Here is a 6000-nt window from a genome sequence, read left to right on the forward strand (position 1 = left end):
GGAGGCAGTGTGTCTCTGAGCACCACTTGGCTCAGTGGGGAGAGTTCTGTTGCACTGAATTCCTGCTTGTGGGCTTCCCATAGATATCTGGCAGGCCACTGTGATAGCAGGATTTTGGTAACTTCATTTTACGTCTTGCTCTGTGGTCACATTTCAGACATCAGAAACTTTCTCATACCTTCAAACCAAACATATAAATATCACGCTGTTGGCGGATGCTATTTTCAGGTAATATCTAGTCTTCCAAGAGCTTTGAAAGCATATTGGTTCCCTCCCACCCACCCACCCAACAAAACCCTCTCTGGGCCAGTAATAAAATGCTGATTACTCTAGGAAGTAACAGATGACCATCATCCATGGCACACGGAAAACACAAATGCATTTGTAAAGTGAAGTGTTCCATAAAGCTGATTTCCCCCTGCCCTTTAAAGTGTCTATAAAAATGTTATGCTCTTATTCAGCATGACTTCTTTAGCTCTGCAGCATTAAGTTAGAGAAGACTAGAGGCAAAAACAAACCCAATTTTCTATGGGCAGAAGAAACTGGGGAATGTACTTTTATTTTAGTACTGGTAATAACCCATACAATACAAATTATGTAGCTTGATTTTAAATCCCATGTTAAGTACACAATAGGGAGGTGTTAGGAGCAGAAGATGAGTTTTGTGCATGTATGGGTTCAGGATTTTTCTGAATATGATGCATACCTCTACCTAATACTGCAAAATATTTACACACTATTCAAATGCAGAAACTTTCATCTGCAGGAAAACAGCCCAGGGGTTCCCACGGCAGAGAATTCAGAAGCCTGGGCACAACTGCTGAGAAGGCCCTCATATTTTCTGCTTGGCAACCTGCTCCACTTTAAGGGAGCAGAAAGGCACGGAGTGGGGCCTTAGATTAATACATGAGTCATTAAGCAGGGTAATACTGGACAAGGCAGTTTGTCAGGTATCCTGGGCCTAGTGTTCCTCACTTTGTGACTGCAGCTTCCAATGATGACTTGTCTATAGCCCTATTCAGTCATTTGTCTTCTGGGATAGCTAAACATATGAGCAGGAAGAGCAGCAATGAGTGAGAAAGCTCCACCCACTCTCCACCACTGTCTGCATTGCCCTCCACAAGTTGGAGAGTGATAATCTGCAGGGTACTGCATCAAGCGAGGAGGCTAAATGACTAGAGCAGGGTTTGTGTGAATTACAGGTGAATCACAGATAAAATGGTTATGGTTTTCCCAATAGTGATGTATGGAAGTGAGAGCTGGACCATAAAGAAGGATGACTGCCGAAGAATTTATGCTTTTGAATTATGGTGCTGGAGGAGACTCTTGAGAGTCCCATGGACTGCAAGAAGATCAAACCTATCCATTCTGAAGGAAATCAGCCCTGAGTGCTCACTGGAAGGACAGATCCTGAAGCTGAGGCTCTAATACTTTGACCACCACATGAGCAGAGAAGACTCCCCGGAAAAGACCCTGATTCTGGGAAAGATGAAGGGCACAAGGAGAAGGGGACGACAGAGGATGAGATGGTTGGGCAGTGTTCTCGAAGCTACCAACATGAGTTTGACCAAACTGCGGGAGGCAGTGGAAGACAGGAGTGCCTGGCGTGCTCTGGTCCATGGGGTCACGAAGAGTCGGACACGGCTAAACGACTAAACAACCACACAGATAAAAAGCCAGAGAATTAACATTTGTATTCTGGAACTCACAGTGCTTTTCAACTGAGTCTCTTCATATATTTTGTCAATAAGTGTAGTGAAATCCAATTATGTATATTTATGTGTGCTCCTTTTTAAGAGATCAGCAAATGTTCTTGCGTACTAACTGGGCTGTAGCAATAAAGGGATATCTTCTATGCCTATCTGTCACTTGGATTCATAGGTTAGAATCCTATCCTTATTGATGGCTTTTACAAAGACTTTGAGCCAGTTTTCATCAGTTCATCTACAACCCAGCACGCCAGCTCCATTCTTGACAGTTGCCTTAGGTGCATTACATAATTTCCTTACCCCTTTTCTCATGCTGTCTTTGATATGATGAAAAACATACTTTCATAACAACATATTTTGATATACATCAGGATGGTGTAGGCAAGTTTCTACTAATATAGGTGACCAGATGCAATGAAGTAAGGCAACCGTTAGGACACTTCTGCCTGCAGGCTAATTTGGTAAAACTTTTTTAAAAAAGACTAAGTTGTGTTTGACAGTAGAATACTACTACAAGAAGATCGAGCTCTAGAAGAGTCTGCTAAAAAGAAAAGTTGGAATTAATGGAGTCTAAAATTGATTTAGTAAACTAGCTCTTTGATGGAGTGGAAACTAGAACTGCAGAAAGAAAGATACAGCTAATTGAAGAACGTAATTTATTTCTTGGAGCAGAGTGTGAAGCTCACCGAGGGGTAGATTGCAGTTTTAATTGAAGAACGATTTGTATGTTTGTACGCATGTGTGTTCCAGATCCTTTTAATGTGCTGTTTGTCCAATGATATGCAGAAAACTATTACTTTCAACAGTGATATTCAAACATGACTATGCCAGGAAGACAAATGGTCCCCCCTCCCTCAACTCACTGGTAGTTAGAAAGATAAAGGCAAAGTTAAGAGTTGAGCTATGTGAGCTGGAAGCTGGAAGCAAAGTTGCAGGCTGGGAAGCCAGAGAGAGAGAGTCATGCCTGGTTTCCGCTTGAATCCAAGGCTGCAGATGGCTGCAGAAGCAAGAACCTTTTGGTGCTAATGCTGTGAGCCCCTCCATCATAGGCACAGGTTGTACAGATGTATAAATAAACCGGGTCCTCCCTCAAAGAGGGCACGTGTTGCGGTGAGACCTGGAAACCGACACCCTGTGTTGTGGGTGGGTAAGATTGGTCAGCCACAACACCCGATTGGTAGGTCCCTCGATGTTGGGTTCAATCTGGCCAATGGGGCGCAGTCCAAACGGATTGAGGGACCTACCGGTATATATGCCCATGCACGTGACCTCTTTCGGTGCGTGCATTCGGAACACCCACCCACCTCTCACTACTTTTAGGGCTTGTTGCGCTTGACCTTGCTATGCTGTCATGTGTCGGCTGTTGTTGGGACAGGGGCACAGCAGGAATTTTCCCCACTTGGTTGATTGGCTGGTGCCATTTGGGTTTCGCCTGCCATGTAGCAAATCGTCACAACTTGTAAGGTTGCAGATAGGCACTGGTTCAGGTGATAGGGATGGGAGAATGCTCTCGCCATCCCTATGTGAAGAGTATTCCGTTAAAGGAATCCAGGGACTCAAATGGTTTGGTCAACCCCTGAGAGGGGGTTGTGCCCGTGCCAGAGTCCAGGGGGACATCTGGGTGGCGGACATAGCCTGTTCCCGGCTTTCTACCTATCCAGGTGTTCACCCTTGGCTGACCTATGCTGGTGCCCTGAGTCAGCGCTACCTGCAAGGGTGCAGGGAGCTAGTTGAACCAGAGCCTATGCAACCACTCACTTTCTGTAATCAGTAAAGTTGTGGCCTAAATTCTGCCAAAAACCAAACTAAAATTAGAGTCATGTGTGAATTTATTTAGGGGGGATGTTTCTGGGTCTGAACATGCAAACTATAAATCATAAAGACACCACAGTCTCCATTGTGCCTCATTCCAAAGGAAACATGAATCCTGGGTAAGAGCCTAGAATGCCTGGAATCTCACATCACTCAGAGATCAAGGTGCTGTGCAACAGTTTGTTCAGTTCATCCCTTCCACTTTCTATTCTATATCAGCAGCAGGGCCGGCCTGAGACATTTTTGCACCTGAGGTGAACCGCAAAAGCACCCCCCTGAACCAGGGAATAAGGGGTAAGTGAAGATCCACTACAGGAACAGGGGGGAGGGGGAAATAAAGATCTGCATCAGAATCTGCTGTCCCTGTGGATCCTGTTGCCTCAACCTTCCTTGTGGGATGCAGTATCCATGCATGCACTTTTGTTTAGTCGTTTAGTCGTGTCCGACTCTTCGTGACCCATGGACCATAGCACACCAGGCACTCCTGTCTTCCACTGCTTCCCGCAGTTTGGTCAAACATGCACACAGAGGGTCAAACGCAGCTGTTATTGTTTATTAGATTTCTTACTCAAACTCTTCACCATGAGGTCCTTAGGCTGCTTACAACAGCAAAAACAGTACAAATAAAATAAACAGTGTGATGCAGCAGATAAAAAAGCCAATGCAATTCTGGGCTGCATCAATAGGAGTATAGCATAGCATCAATAGGAGTATAGCATCTAGATCAAGGGAAGCAGACACGGAGCAATGGATTCAAACTACAAGAAAGAAGATTCCACCTAAACATTAGGAAGCACTTCCTGACAGTAAGAGCTGTTCGGCAGTGGAATTTGCTACGAAGGAGTGCGGTGGAGTCTCCTTCTTTGGAGGTCTTTAAGCAGAGGCTTGACAGGCATATGTCAAGAATGCTTTGATGATGTTTCCTGCTTGGCAGGGGGTTGGACTGGATGGCCCTTGTGGTCTCTTCCAACTCTATGATTCTAAGTTCAAATAAGACCAACCCACAATGCCCAACAACCAGCAGTTTAGACCCCATGCTATACTATCCTTTGCTTCTCTATATAACTGGTTAAGAGGAGCTCTTCTGTTTAAGTGAATGCAAGGGTAGCATCCGAAACAGCAGCATTACCGAAACAGACAATCAAGCAATTAAGCATCTCTCAGGAAGTTAGTTACCATGGAGAGCAAAACACTGCCACCGCCAACTGCATTCTCTGAACCTACCTGCTAGAAGCTAATCAGAATGAAGCAGAAAGCCATGTTAATTAGAAAACAAATTATCTAGACCCTGCCAATCAAGTCAGATGTAATGAAAACTGCAGTACATTTGCGGAAGTGTAGCACTCAGAAAATTAAACGGACTCTACAATATACTTAAGCATCCAGACCACATAATTTTACCTGCACAGATATGTAACCATTTCCAAAAGGGGTAGCGACATAGTGTCTTGCAGCAAAAGTGACTGGTGGCACCTGAAAGAAAAACAAATTTATTACGACATATGCTTTTGTGGGCTACAGTCTACTTCCCACAAACAATCTATTAGAGGAGAGAAAAATGACAGAATGTCGTCAATTACAAATTAAAATTAGATTATTATTAGTAGCAATAGTATTGGGATGTGGATGGCACTGTAGTCTACACCACTGAGCCTTGGGCTTGCCGATCAGAAGGTCGGTGGTTCGAATCCCCGTGACGGGGTGAGCTCCCGTTGCTTGGTCCCTGCTCCTGCCAACCTAGCAGTTCGGAAAAACGTCAAAGTGCAAGTAGATCAATAGGTACCACTCTGGCAGGAAGGTAAGTGGCTTAGTCATGCTGGCCACATGACCCGGAAGCTGTACACCAGCTCCCTCGGCCAGTAAAGTGAGATGAGCGCCGCAACCCCAGAGTCGTTCGCGACTTGATCTAAGGGTCAGGGGTCCCTTTACCCTTTACCTTTTAGTAGTAGTATTATTTATTACTTATACCCTGCCCATCTGGCTGGGCCTCCGCAGCCACTCTGGGTGGCTCCCAACAGAATATTAAATACACGAAAAACATCAAACATTAAAAACTTCCCTAAACACTTTATTCCCTAAATCACTATATGTTCAGTTTTCTACAGCCCATCCCAGACAATGACATTTCCCTCTTCCAAGCCTTGGAGGGATGGCCTCTAGTTGCTTACAGAGTGCATTCACACAACCTAAAACCAGTGGAGGTTGGTACATTGGGGCTGCTCCACCAACCTCCACCTGCCCTTAGTCAACCTACACCTGCCTGCCTTCTTTCTTGTATAACCAGTCAGCTTCCTCCTCTTCCTCCTCAGTATTTCACTTGTAGAATGGGGACAAAGCTGGAATTTCAGAATTCTTCTTCCCATTGGCTCTAGCTCCACCTACTGTTAGGCTTCCTGCCTTCCACCCCATCATTCCCAATGGGCACCAGCCACCGCTGCTTAAAACAGCTACTCAGCAACAATGACAGGGATACCTACAC

General features: G+C 45.0%; 1 protein-coding gene across 1 annotated transcript in view; it reads right to left on the reverse strand.

Annotated features, from left to right (window-relative positions):
- The window catches only part of NSUN6 (NOP2/Sun RNA methyltransferase 6), a 93327-nt gene extending 88368 nt beyond the window's left edge, over positions 1-4959 (reverse strand). The window contains exon 1 of the mRNA XM_060280796.1: positions 4923-4959. The gene's annotated coding sequence lies outside the window, so the exon portion shown is untranslated. The remainder of the gene's footprint in view (positions 1-4922) is intronic.
- Positions 4960-6000: the final 1041 nt, after the last annotated feature.

This window comes from Zootoca vivipara, chromosome 12, assembly GCF_963506605.1.
Source record: "Zootoca vivipara chromosome 12, rZooViv1.1, whole genome shotgun sequence".
Taxonomy (NCBI): domain Eukaryota; kingdom Metazoa; phylum Chordata; class Lepidosauria; order Squamata; family Lacertidae; genus Zootoca; species Zootoca vivipara.